We start from the raw sequence: 14,621 nt of genomic DNA on the forward strand, positions 1-14,621 counted from the left end.
TTAATTAAATTTATCTATTTGCTCGTTTTCCTCTTTGTTTTTCAGCCTTTCTGTTTTTGATGTTTACTTCCTGAGCTGACCGTTTCTCCAGGAGAAGTTGCTTATGTAGGAATTCATTGTCTGTGTCTTTTGTACTACTTGACATGTCCTTTTTTTTGGGTGGCATGTTGTTAGTAGAAAGTCTGAGTAATGAGTGACTGGTGGCTTACACGGCTGTTTTTTTTTTTTTTTTTTTTTTTTAAATTTATATTTTTATTGAAAATTTTCACAATATAACAGGGGATGTCAACATTTCAAGGTGTTGGCTCGCAGGCCACATCAGAGTGCTGATAAGCATGAAGTGGATACAAATTTAGGATCCAACATAATCCGACATAAAGCACAGTACACGAGCTAAGATACAAATCAGTTTCTAGCTACTCTAAGAAGGTTTCCGATATGCTAGATGTTTGTGAGACTTGAAAATTAAGACCCAGTCAGAGTGTTGAGGCCACGTAGATGGGCATTTTTAGACTATTGTTTGAGGGGTAGAGTTATCAGTGCAAGGTCTATGGCATGGTGAGTGTTTGTACAAGATAGTTACAGGGGTATTGCAGCTGACTGAGTTTCTAGAGGTAAGTTAAGGTTTGGGGGATCTGTATTTAGACCACAGAGACCATTTTTTGAGGAAGGTCAAATGTGTGCGAGATTCCCAAGAGGATAATTCCTCGAACCTGTGTATCTGGTCAATTTTTTGAATCCATTGGTCTAGAGGTGGAACAGTAGTCAGGAGCCAAAATTTAGGAAGCTGGAGACGAGCTGCCAAAATCATTTGTGTAAATATATACGGAGGTTTGGCATTCGCCTTTTCCTGAGAAAATGAGAGGAGGGCAATTAACGGGGAGGGTTGAATCGTTGTACCACAAACACTATTGGCAATAGAGAAAACCTCACACCACCATTTCCGGATGGGAGGGCATGTCCACCAAATATGCAGGAAAGTTCCTCTCTCTCCCAGGCACCTCCAGCATACGTCAGAAGCGGATCCAGCATATCTCGATATCTTGTCTGGCGTATTGTACCATCTTGTAAGAATTTGTAACTATTTTCCTGAATTCTGACGCAGCGGGAGGCACCATGGGGGGACTCCAGTAGTTTGGGCAAGGATTCAAAAGGAAAGGTGATATTTAGATCTGATTCCCATTTCATGACAAAAGCTGGTTTAGCCAACATAGGGGGTTGACGTAGTTTGTTGTACAGTCGTGAGATGAGTTTTTTAGGTAGTGTTTGTAAGGAGGTCATGGCTTCCAGCCAAACTAAGGGGCGAAGGAGATCTCCTACTTTAATATGCTGTTTTAGGTAGGCCCTGAGGTAAGTAACTGAGATAAAATCTTCGGGGTGGGGGTTAAGAATTGTGTTTGTATCCTTTGAGTCCATCCAATCTCCAGATGGAAGAGCTAAAGAGGCTATTGGAGTCAAAGATGATAACAATCCTGCTGAAGTGGATTCTCTTAATGTGAGAGGTCCTGTGTTTATTACATCTGCTACCGTCAGCATGGGCGAGGGGAATGGAACCGAGTAGTGTGTGGAGGATAGCCATTTCCATGCTTCCAATGTGGCCCGGACAATCGGGTAATAAGACATGTGACCAGGATAGATCGTCTCTTGGCCCAACAATAGTGCTCTGGCTGATTTTTTCAGTATTTCTAATTCTATCCGGACCACAGCGGAAGGCGGGGAAGCGCTTAACCAAGCTAATGAGCGTGCTAAGAGAATGGACTTCCCATATAGTTCAGGGTTCGGTAAACCTATTCCCCCCGCGTGTCTAGGTCTAATGAGGAGGTTAGAAGAAAGTCGCGCCTTTTTCCCGCTCCAGATGAAAGATCTGAATTTTTTCATGATCAGGTTATAATAGTGTTTAGGGACAGGAATGGGGAGTACCTGCTGCAAATATGTGAGTCTGGGAAGTATAAGGGAAGAAAGGAGGTTTTTTCGACCAAACCAGGACAGCATTGGATTGGATTTGGCCAAATTATCGATAGAGTCAAAAATAGACTTTTTCAGGGGAATGTAGTTAAGAGAGTAAAGTTCTGTTATTTCTGGGCTAATCTTGACCCCTAAGTATGTGATGTTGGGAGAAGACCAATTAAATGGGGAGTCTATCATTAAGAGGCATTTGGTTGACCGGGGAATTCCTATGCATAAAACTAGCGATTTGTTAGCATTAATTTTGAAATTTGACATTTTGCTATATGTTTTCAGATGTGACTGGATTCGGGGCAGGGATGTTTTGGGATTAGTCGTCATTATAAGAACATCATCCGCAAAAGCGGCGATTTTCTGTTCCCTGCCTCCCAAACATAGACCCATTACCTCCTGGTCCAACCTTATATTAGCTAGAAGAGGCTCAAGAGCCAGGATAAATAAGAGGGGTGACAATGGGCAACCCTGGCGTGTCCCATTTCTAATAGAGAAGGGGGCAGACATAGTGCCATTAACTAGGACTGAAGCTGTTGCTTGTTCGTACATCGAGAAGACAGCTCTGATATAGGGGTCAGGTATGCCGAATCCCGGAAGTATTTGTTTTAAATATGTCCAATTAACTCTATCAAATGCTTTTTCAGCATCTGTGCTGAGTAAAAGCAAAGGAGAGGAGACTCGTTTAGCATGGCAAAGAGTATTAATCACCCTCGTGGTATTGTCTTTACCTTCTCTGTTACAGACAAAGCCTACCTGATCACCATGGATAATTTGAGGAAGAAGAGTAGCTAGTCTATTTGCTAACATCTTGGCCAGGAGTTTGAGGTCTATGTTTAGGAGGGATATGGGTCTGTAATTAGAGCATAAGCTGGCATCTTTCCCTTCTTTGGGAATGAGAATGATGTGGGCCGCAGTCATATCCCTTGAAAGAGGAATTCCTTCAAGAGTCTGGTTACATACTTCCAATAGGTAAGGAAGGAGGAGATCCTGGAACATTTTGTAGTATGCTAATGGGAGGCCATCAGGGCCTGGACTCTTTCCTGACGGCATTTGGTTCATAGCTTTTTTAGCTCAATTAGGGAAAAGGGAGCTGTGAGGCTCGATCTCTGTTCCAAATCTATGCTAGGGAGTTTAGCAGCTTCCAGAAAGGAAGAGATGACTGAAGTCCTGGCTTTTGGTTCAATTGTTGAGGGGAGGTTGTATAACTCACTGTAGAATGTGCGAAATTGTGCTGCAATCTGATTGACCGAGAAGATAGGAGTCCCATTTTGTGAGGATAATTGGTGGACAAAATTAGCGGATCTCCTACCTTTAATCCTGTTCATTACAAACTTGGTGGCCTTGTCCCCGTGTGCGAAAAACTTATGTTGAGAGCTCATGTGGTACTTAGCTGATCTAGTGGCTAAAAGAGATCTAAGTTTGGCCCTGTAATCTGACAGCTTTTGGAATTGGGTGTCAGAGGGTTCAGTTTTGTGGCATGATTCTAACTTCTGAATGTTTTTAAGTGTATCATCTATTTCTCTGTCTCTCATTTTTTTGAGGTGTGTACCAATGCTAATAAATTGTCCTCTGACAACAGGTTTGTGGACATCCCAAAGAGTGTTAGCCGTTATGTCAGAACTTTTATTAAGGGAAAAATATTCTTTAATATGCTTGGAGATTTTCTCGACCGAATCCTGATAACCCAGGAGAGTTTCATTTAGCCGCCAATTGAAACATGTGGGTGTTTCACTAGGGGCCAAAATAGAGATATATATTGGGGAGTGGTCTGATATGTGAATAGCACCAATAGAGGCCTCTTTACACAAGTGTATGTGCTCTTTAGAAATGAGCAGGTAGTCTAGCCTGTGATAGGTTTTATGTGCGGAAGAGTAGAAGGTGAAATCTAAAGAACTTGGGTGGAAGGTTCGCCAGACATCGATCAAGTGTAACTCCAGGAGGGTATTTCTGATACTTTTTAGGAATCTTCTGAAATGAGATGATTTATGAGAGGAGACATCTAATTGAGGATATAGAGCTACATTTAAGTCGCCCCCAGCAATTACTATGCCCTCCTTAAAGGAATCTATAGTAGGGAAGACCTCAGACAACCAGCGGGACTGGTTAGAGTTAGGAGCGTATAAATTGATAAAAGTGTATGTTTGTGGCCCTATGGTGCCTTTGAGTAGTATATATCTGCTGTCCGGGTCTAAGCATTGGCTAACAAATTTGAAGGGGATTTTCCTCTGTAGCCCTATGCTGACCCCACTAGAGGCTGAGGAGTTACTCCCACAGTGGTACCAATTGGAGAAGTGGGAGAACTGCATGTCAGGGTAGTGATTAAAGCGAAAATGTGTCTCTTGCAGGAATATAACACTTGCCCTGGCTTTTCTTAAAATGGCAAAGATTTGGCTCAGTTTAGATGGGGAGTTGAAGCCTTTGACATTGTAAGAGGCCACCAAGATATCAGCCATTTTTTGTGGTGTGTGCGAGTTTACCTTGTATCTGTTGTGGTCTCTTTTTAAAAGGTGTAGCGAGCTTACTGTAGTCGTCAGTCTCATGTACCGTGAAGGATGTGCGCATATAAGACTCAATCCAATTCAGCAGGATAAGCGTGTACCTTGAGTTAGAGATATGGAAAAGGGACAGAACACAACTTATTAAACAAACAAAAAGTAATAACAAAGACATAGTATGGTATGTCATAATCAGGGGGGGGTTAATAGGTCAGTAGACCGTTTATGAGAACGTATAACGCCTAGAGGAGGGCATCGATAAGGCAGAAAAGTGGGGGGAACAATCTGAGACAAATGGAGAGACTGTTGAGGATCATAGTGACAGTTAGATCATAAATCCTAGGCCCCTAGACCCTATTAAAGAAAAGACATCTCAAAATGAGAACACAATCTAAGGATCACATATTATAGAAAAAATAAACAGGTAAATCTTTCTACTGTTCTTGTGACAGACTTCTTGGGGTGAGCTGGAGACCTCTCTTCTTAGATCGGGAAGACTTTGGCGTGCGTAGTATTTCAAAAGGAGCCACCTTTGGTAATTCAGGCAAGGTGCCAAGGTCCTGGAAAAGTTCCCAATTTTCTATCAGCATAGGCGGCACATTCAGGATTTCAAAGGCGGATATGAGGTCTGTATAAGATGATATATTCACTCTCTTGCCCGCATATGAAAAGGACAGGCCGAATGGATATGACCAACGGTATAATACTTTTTTTGAGCGTAACCAATCTGTCAGAGGCTTAAGGGATCTACGTTTCTTCAGAGTTGATGGAGCTAAGTCCTGAAATATTTAAATCTTGGACTCTTCATGTGTTAGTTCAAGGCGGTTACGTGCAGCTTCCAGGATAGAAGTTTTCACTTGGAAGTTCAAGAACTTGCATATAATATCCCTGGGTGGTTCAGCAGGTTTGGGCTTGGGTCTGAGGCCTCTGTGTGCCCGTTCTATTATTATTTCTTGGTGGAAGTTTGGGCCCAACAGCGTTTCACATATTTCAATTATGGAGGCTGAGACATCCCCAGGGGAAACCGACTCTGGCACCCCTCTGAATCTCAGGTTGTTTCGGCACCCCCTGTTTTCTTGGTCCTCTAATGAGCTGTGGAGGTCATTTAAATACAGGGCACAGCGGCGGAGAGAGTCTGACACTGCAGACTGGTGATTTAGAATTTCCGTTTGGTGCTGCTCTAGGCTTTCTACACGGCTTCCTATGTGCCTCACCTCGTTCCTGCATGCTGACAGTTCTGCAAGAATCGGCTCCATTATCCTGCTCAGAGCCCGATCGAGGTACTTTCTTGTTACCGGCAGGTCAGAGCTGGCCTGTGCTTCATCTGAGTCGCTCTCTGGGTCCGACTGTGCAGGGGCGCGCTTCGGTGCTTTAGCCTGTGGTGTCGGCGCCATCTTGGGTTCTCTGACCGCAACCGTTGCGGCGGCTTTCTTTAGAAATTTCTCCATATCTCCCCCAGCAGTCAGTGGTTTAGAGGGAGCAGGGGTGTCACCGTGCCTGGCGTTCCCAATTTTCACCATTTCTGCCTTTATAAGCTTATGTTAGCTGGCATTAGGGACGAATCTCTTCACAGAGCTCAGAGCTATGCGACCATCTTCATCCGGCGCAAGCTCCGCCCCCCCTACACGGCTGGTTTTGACTGGTGGCACTGAATGGTGGTGTCACAGATGTAGTAGGGGAGAACACCAAAATACAACAAGAAGGAAGGGAAAAGACACTAGGCCTCACCGCTAGGGAAGGAAAAGGGTCACCACCTATAAAACCCTGCTCCTGGCCCTAACTCCTATTTGTATGGGCACCTGTCGATGGTAGAGATGCCCATACACAGGAACCTAGAAAACCCTGGTGGCCCTCGGATGCCCTAATGGTAATGACAGGGCAGAGACAACCCGCTCCTTCCCTGGAGCAGGAACCAGCGTCTCGCTGAGGCCTAGTAAACAACAAAGGTGGGAGGGAATGCAAAATACAAAAAGCGGAACACTTAACTTCTGAGGCTGATAGATGATGGATGAACAGGACTTTAACTAGAACCACACTCCAGCTCCTCCAAAAACCAAATGAAGCTATCCAGAGCCAGGAGTGATGGGTAAAGTCAGACTAAATAGAGGGAGGTAAAGGTCACATGATCCACACCTGAACAGGAGGTGTGGACATACAAGCAACACACAGACAAAGTGAAACCAAAACCAAAAGAGGCTGTAAGATCACTAATGTGCAGATAATCTTTCAGACCTTCAAAAACCTGTCACCGGTGTGACAGGTGGTGCTGAGACTGCGGCTGTGACTGTCGACTGGGGCTAATTGCTGAAAATGCTGGCACTGTGACTGGTGGCTATGGCTGGTGGCACTGACTGATGGCTGAGAAAGCTGGAACTGACTGGTGGCTGAGACGGCTTGCACTGACTGGTGGCTGAGACGACTGGCACTGACTGGTGGCTGAGACAGCAGGCACTGTGACTGGTGTCTGATACAGCTAGATGGCTGACACTGACTGGTGACTGAGACGGCTGACACTGACTGGTGGCTGAGACGGCTGACACTGACTGGTGCCTGAGATGGCTGGCACTGACTGGTGGGTGAGACTGTGGACACTGTGACTGGTGGCTGAGACAGCTGGCACTGACTGGTGGTGCTGAGACTGCGGCTGTGACTAAGACAACTGACCCTCACTGGTGGCTGAGACTGCGGGCAGTGTGACTGGTAGCTGAGCTGACTGGCACTGACTGGTGGCTGAGCCGACTGGCACTGACAGGTGGCTGAGACTGCTAGCACTGTGACTGATGGTTGAGACTGCTGGCACTGAATGCTTGCACTGATTGCTGGTGCTGAGACTGCTGGCACTGACTGATGGCTGATACAACTGGTGCTGACTGGTGGCTGAGACTGCGGGCACTGTGACTGGTGGCTGAGACTGCTGGCACTGTGACTGGTGGAAATCACTGATGGCTGAGATGGCTGTCACTAACTGGTGGTGCTGAGACTGCAGCTGTGGCTGAGACTGTTGACTGCGGCTAATTGCTGAGATGGCTGGCACTGACTGGTGGTGCTGAGACTGCTGGCACTTACTGATGGCTAAGACGAATGGCACTGACTGGTGGCTGAGACCGCAGGCACTGTGACTGGTGGCTGAGACGGCTAGCACTGACTGGTCTGTGAGATGGCTGGCACTGACTGGTGGCTAAGACAACTGGCACTGATTGGTGGCTGAGACAGCTGGCACTGACAGGTGGTGCTGAGACTGATGGCACTGTGAATGGTGGCAATCACTGATGGCTGAGATGGCTGGTACTAACTGGTGGTGCTGAGACTGCAGCTGTGGCTGAGACTGTTGACTGCGGCTAATTGCTGAGATGGCTGGCACTGTGAATGGTGGCTGTGGCTGGTGGCACTGACTGATGGCTTAGACTTCTGGCACTGACTGATGGCTAATACGACTGACACTGACTCTGACTGTTGGCTGAGACTGCGGGCACTGTGACTGGTGTCTGAGATGGCTGGCACTGACTGTTGGTGCTGAGACTGCTGGCACTGTGACTGGTGGCAATCACTGATGGCTGAGAAGGCTGGCACTGACTGGTAGTGCTAAGACCACTGCCAGCAAATGGTGGCTAATACTGCTGGCAGCAGCAGCTGCTGTATCTGTGTCTGACAGCACTGTAATGGCGGCGCTTCTGTTTAATTTAATGGCGGCACTCAAACTGACACAGCACACCATAATAACAGTTTTGTGGGCAGCCCGAGCGACATGTGGTGCTCCCTGTGTTTATTGGCCACCATAATTGTGGGCAGTACAGGTGGCGTGTAGGACAGCGCTGTTGCTGTGGGCTGTCCAGGATGCCTAAGGTGCGCCGTGTTTTTTTTGGCCGCCTGCGCGCTGATGTGGGCGGTCCGGGCAGCAGGCACAATTGTGGGTGGTACCTGCGGCGTGTGGGGCGGCTTTGATGTTACAGCGCTGTTGCTGTGGGTGGTCCAGGAGGCCTGAGGTGTGCCGTGTTTGTTTTGGCATGTGCATTTAACATCGCCACACACGCACAAACACATCACAGACACAGAGGGCTTTTATTATAGAGGATATACAGTTGTGGCCAAAAGTTTTGAGAATTACATAAATATTGGAAATTGGAAAAGTTGCTGCTTAAGTTTTTATAATAGCAATTTGCATATACTCCAGAATGTTATGAAGAGTGATCAGATGAATTGCATAGTCCTTCTTTGCCATGAAAATTAACTTAATCCCAAAAAAAACTTTCCACTGCATTTCATTGCTGTCATTAAAGGACCTGCTGAGATCATTTCAGTAATCGTCTTGTTAACTCAGGTGAGAATGTTGACGAGCACAAGGCTGGAGATCATTATGTCAGGCTGATTGGGTTAAAATGGCAGACTTGGCATGTTAAAAGGAGGGTGATGCTTGAAATCATTGTTCTTCCATTGTTAACCATGGTGACCTGCAAAGAAACGCGTGCAGCCATCATTGTGTTGCATAAAAATGGCTTCACAGGCAAGGATATTGTGGCTACTAAGGCTACTTTCACACTAGCGTTCGGAGTGGATCCGTCTGATGTTTCATCAGACGGATCCGCTCCTATAATGCAGACGTTCGCATCCGTTCAGAACGGATCCGTCTGCATTATAACTTAGAAAATTTTCTAAGTCTGAAAGTAGCCTGAGCGGATCCGTTCAGACTTTACATTGAAAGTTAATGGGGGACGGATCCCAGCGTTCAGGTGTCCGCTCACTGAGCGGAGGCTGAGTGCTGGCAGGCGGATACATTCTCAGTGGATCCGCCTCCATTGAGAATGCATCAGGGCTGGACGGCTGCGTTCAGGACCGCTCGTGAGCCCCTTCAAACGGAGCTCACGAGCGGACACCTGAACGCAGGTGTGAAAGTAGCCTAAGATTGCACCTCAATCAACAATTTATAGGATCATCAAGAACTTCAAGGAAAGAGGTTAAATTCTTGTTAAGAAGGCTTCAGGGCGTCCAAGAAAGTCCAGCAAGCGCCAGGATCGTCCCCTAAAGAGGATTCATCTGCGGGATCTGAGTTCCACCAGTGCAGAGCTTGCTCAGGAATGGCAGCAGGCAGGTGTGAGCGCATCTGCACGCACAGTGAGCGAAGACTTTTGGAAGATGGCCTGATGTCAAGAAGGGCAGCAAAGAAGCCACTTCTCTCCAAAAAAAACAACAGGGACAGATTGATCTTCTGCAAAAAGTATAGTGAATGGACTGCTGAGGACTGGGGCAAAGTCATATTCTCCGATGAAGCCTCTTTCCGATTGTTTGGGGCATCTGGAAAAAGGCTTGTCCGGAGAAGAAAAGGTGAGCGCTACCATCAGTCCTGTGTCATGCCAACAGTAAAGCATCCTGAGACCATTCATGTGTGGGGTTGCTTCTCATCCAAGGGAGTGGGCTCACTCACAATTTTGCCCAAAAACACAGCCATGAATAAAGAATGGTACCAAAACACCCTCCAACAGCAACTTCTTCCAACAACCCAACAACAGTTTGGTGAAGAACAATGCATTTTCCAGCACAATGGAGCACCGTGCCATAAGGCAAAAGTGATAACTAAGTGGCTCGGGGACCAAAACGTTGACATTTTGGGTCCATGGCCTGGAAACTCCCCAAATCTTAATCCCATTGAGAACTTGTGGTCAATCCTCAAGAGGCGGGTGGACAAACAAAAACCCACTAATTCTGACAAACTCAAAGAAGAGATTATGAAAGAATGGGTTGCTATCAGTCAGGAATTGGCCCAGAAGTTGACTGAGAGCATGCCCAGTCGAATTGCAGAGGTCCTGAAAAATAAGGGCCAACACTGCAAATACTGACTCTTTGCATAAATGTCATGTAATTGTCGATAAAAGCCTTTGAAACGTATGAAGTGTGTGTAATTATATTTCACTACATCACAGAAACAACTGAAACAAAGATCTAAAAGCAGTTTAGCAGCAAACTTTCTGAAAACTAATATTTGTGTCATTCTCAAAACTTTTGGCCACGACTGTACATTTACTCAGGTTGTCCTGCTCTATAACATACTGCCTGCAGATTGCACTGTGTTTTCTGGTTATAGGTCCGCTTTAAATAGATTACCTCATAAGAACATTCACTTTATCCATATGCACTATTAGGGCATATGAGTATCATTGGAAGGGGGCCTCCTTTTATTTAGCAGTGTGGTCAATACTATCAAAAAGCTTCTCTCTCCTTAAAGACCCTGACCTGTTCATGCATTAGATGATGGGCTGTACATTTGAATACTTGGTACATAATATATTTTCACTTCACGGTAAACATATGGCTTTCAATTTATGAAGGGTCTGGTATGAGACAACTCCTGTCCATATGCCTTGCTAAAGCATAGGTCATTGTATAATGTATGAGTGTATGGATTGTCATTCACCCGAATGGAACCATATAATATTACACTGCAGGCAAATACATAGCTGGGCACGGCTTTCCATGGCGATTTCAGCTGTTTGCTGGTGCTGACAGGGAGTCACATACTTTGAGCAGTTAGTAAGGATTACATTAATTCAACCAAGCTCAGTAACTGAGCTTGCATCACATCTCATTTTATATACGTTAAAGGGGTTGGACACTGTCTGGTTACTGTTGACCAATTTCATAAGATATGCTCCCTTGTTTGCTAATTCTTTTGTGCTGTCCACACAGTTCTCTTGTCTATAAAATGGTTGCTGCTGGAGGGTCATGTGACCAGGCAAGAACTCTACGTGATGTCTCCTCCATTTAAATGCACTACACCTTACATCTGTACTTGTAGTGTTGGGACTTTGTTGGGACTATGAGGACAGCACAGAAGATGTGCTCAACAAGAGGACTTGTCATATGAAATTTAACATACAGCACAGAATATCAACAAAGGCATAGGTGTCACATAATCATCTTACACACACATTGGTGGCCAGAAGGTGACAAAGCCCTTTATCCCATCCAGTGATATGACTGATATTTGGCGAAAATACAGTGGATCACTATTTAACACAAATAACAAGCTAGATTACACAATGTTCTCTATACTAGGTATCTAATTTAGTTATGTTGTGTATCATATAGAGTGCATGCCTTATAAGGCAGAAACAGTGGAATAACCAAAGTAACGGTTTGGAAAATCTACCACTATTCAATCAGTTTTTGAAGATCTGATATAACATCGCCAAATACTATTTCTTATAAAGATGTAGCAAGCATTAATTTGCCACTTGAGTTAACTGCACAGATGCAGCAAACTTTAAATTGACTAGTACTGTAGACTGTGAACTAATTATATAGAACCACATTTACCAACAGAAATACTTGATCAATATGACCCACAGAACCTACATATGGTTGTCATCTAGAAAAAGTGCTGCCATAAGTAAAACATACATTTTATTAAACATAGTGAAATGTCCATATTATTGAGTTAGAGTATTAAAATCCTGTTGTCTCTACATCACACAGATTGAATATTTATACCTGAATATTTTCATTCTGATATCATTAATTAAGTATAATGTGTGACAATGGGATTTTTATATCTAATTTAGAGTTGTGGCCACTGAAGTGGGGGCCAGGAGCCCTGAAACAAGTCTAGCCTAAGCCCTATATTGGCGTACTTTCCTGCAACCTTTACTAGCAGTTTATTCTTTGGCCAGCATTCACATACATCTGTGGTATCTGCATTGCTTTTCAGCTTGCTTTTTATTCTACAGTGGAGTCTTATCCAGATGCGTGCACGCTCCTTTATTATCAGGCTAGCACACCTGTAAGCTCATCAACATGCTGCCCCTGTAAGCTACTTCCAGTCTGAAGCACCACAGGGCGCAGCTAGGTCAAATGCGCCTCTACGATCCAGACTCCTGTGCAGGAACTGGGGTATCTCCATGCTGTCCTGGTGAGTGGCAACTAGCTACTGGCACAAGCACTCCCGATGCTGGGCTGAGAGCTCGCAAGCAGATTACCGCATCTATTTTGACACCGTGACCCAGGTGGTGAGAGAATTACTTATAAAAGTATTTTTTTTCTCTCCATATAAATCTAAGGAGTCATATGCTATATATAATCTCCAATACCGCATCTAATTTTTGGCTGTGTTATACCCCTGCTCTACCTAGTGGACAGGGAAATACACTTCAGTAATTCATCTGTTACATTATCGTGTGAAATTCCCAAATTTGTGGCTGTGATATAACCCTGCTCTACTTTGTGGACAGGGAAATACATTTCACTTATTCGTCGGTTACATCGTTGGGTGACATACACCAATTTTTGGCTATGATATACTCTTGTTCTACCTAGTGGACAGGGAAATACATTTCAGTAATTTAGCTGTTACATTGTCGGGTGAAATTCACCAATTTTTGGCTGTGATATACCCCTGCTCTACCTTGTGGACAGGGAAATACATTTCACTTATTTATCTGTTACATTGTTGGGTGACATTCACCAATTTCTGGCTGTGCTATACCACTGCTCTACCTAGTAGACAGGGAAATACATTTCACTAATATGTCTGTTACATTGTCGGGTGAATTTTACCAATTTCTGGCTGTGATATACCCCTGCTATACCTAGTGGACAGTGAAATACATTTCACTAATTCATCTGTTACATTGTCGTGTGTAATTCACCAATTTTTGGCTGTGATATACCCCTGATCTACTTTGTGGACAGGGAAATACATTTCACTTATTCGTCTGTTACATTGTCAGGTGAAATTCACCAATTTTTGGCTGTGATATACCCCTGCTATACCTAGTAGACAGAAAAATACATTTTACTAATTTGTCTGTTACATTGTTGTGTGACATTCACCAATTTTTGTCTTTGATATAACCCTGCTCTACATAGTGGACAGGGAAAAACATTTCAATAATTCGTATGTTACATTGTCTGGTGAAATTCACCAATTTCTGGCTGTGATATACCACTGCTATACCTAGTGGACAGTGAAATACATTTCACTAATTCGTCTGTTACATTGTTGGGTGACAGTCACAAATTTTTGGCTGTGATATACCCCTGCTCTACATAGTGGACCTGGAAATACATTTTACTAATTGGTCTGTTATATTCACAAATCTTTGGCTGTAATATACGAATGCTCTACCTTGTGGACAGGGAAATACATTTCACTTATTCATCTGTCACATTGTTGGGTGACATTCACCAATTTTTGGCTGTGAAATACCCCTGCTCTACCTAGTGGACAGGGAAATACATTTCAGTAATTCATCTGTTACATTGTCAGGGGAAATTCAAAAATTTTTGGCTGTGATATACCTCTGCTCTACTTTGTGGACAGGAAAATACATTTCACTTATTTATCTGTCACACTGTTGGGTGACATTCACCAATTTTTGGCTGTGATATACTGCTTCTCTACCTAGTGGACAGGGAAATACATTTCAGTAATTCATCTGTTACATTGTCAGGTGAAATTCACAAATTTTTGGCTCTGATATACCCCTGCTCTCCCTTGTGGACAGGGAAATACATTTCACTAATTTATGTGTTACATTGTTGGGTGACATTCACCAATTTTTAGCTATGATATACCTCTGCTCTACATAGTAGACAGGGAAATACATTTCACTAATTTGTCTGTTACATTGTCGGGTGAATTTTACCAGTTTTTGGCTGTAATATAACACTGCTCTACATAGTGGACAGGGAAATACACTTCACTAATTCGTCTGTTACATTGTCTTGTGAAATTCCCCTGCTTTACCTTGTGGACAGGAAAATACATTTCACATATTCGTCTGCTACATTGTTGGGTGACATTCACCAATTTTTGGCTATGATATACCCCTGCTCTACCTACTGGACAGGGTATTAAAATTCAGTATTTCATCTGTTACATTGTCAGGTGAAATTCACCAATTTTTGGCTGTGATATACTCCTGCTCTACCTTGTGGACAGGGAAATACATTTCACTTATTCATTTGTTACATTGTTGGTTGACATTCACCAATTTTTGGTTGTGATATTACCCTGCTCTACCTAGTGGACAGGGAAATACATTTCACTAATTTGTCTGTTACATTGTCGGGTGAATTTCACCAAATTTTGGCTGTGATATACCCATGCTCTACATAGGGGACAGGGAAATACAGTTCACTAATTTGTCTGTTACATTGTCAAGTGAAATTCACAGA

This window comes from Bufo bufo, chromosome 3 (assembly GCF_905171765.1).
Source record: "Bufo bufo chromosome 3, aBufBuf1.1, whole genome shotgun sequence".
Taxonomy (NCBI): Eukaryota; Metazoa; Chordata; class Amphibia; order Anura; family Bufonidae; genus Bufo; species Bufo bufo.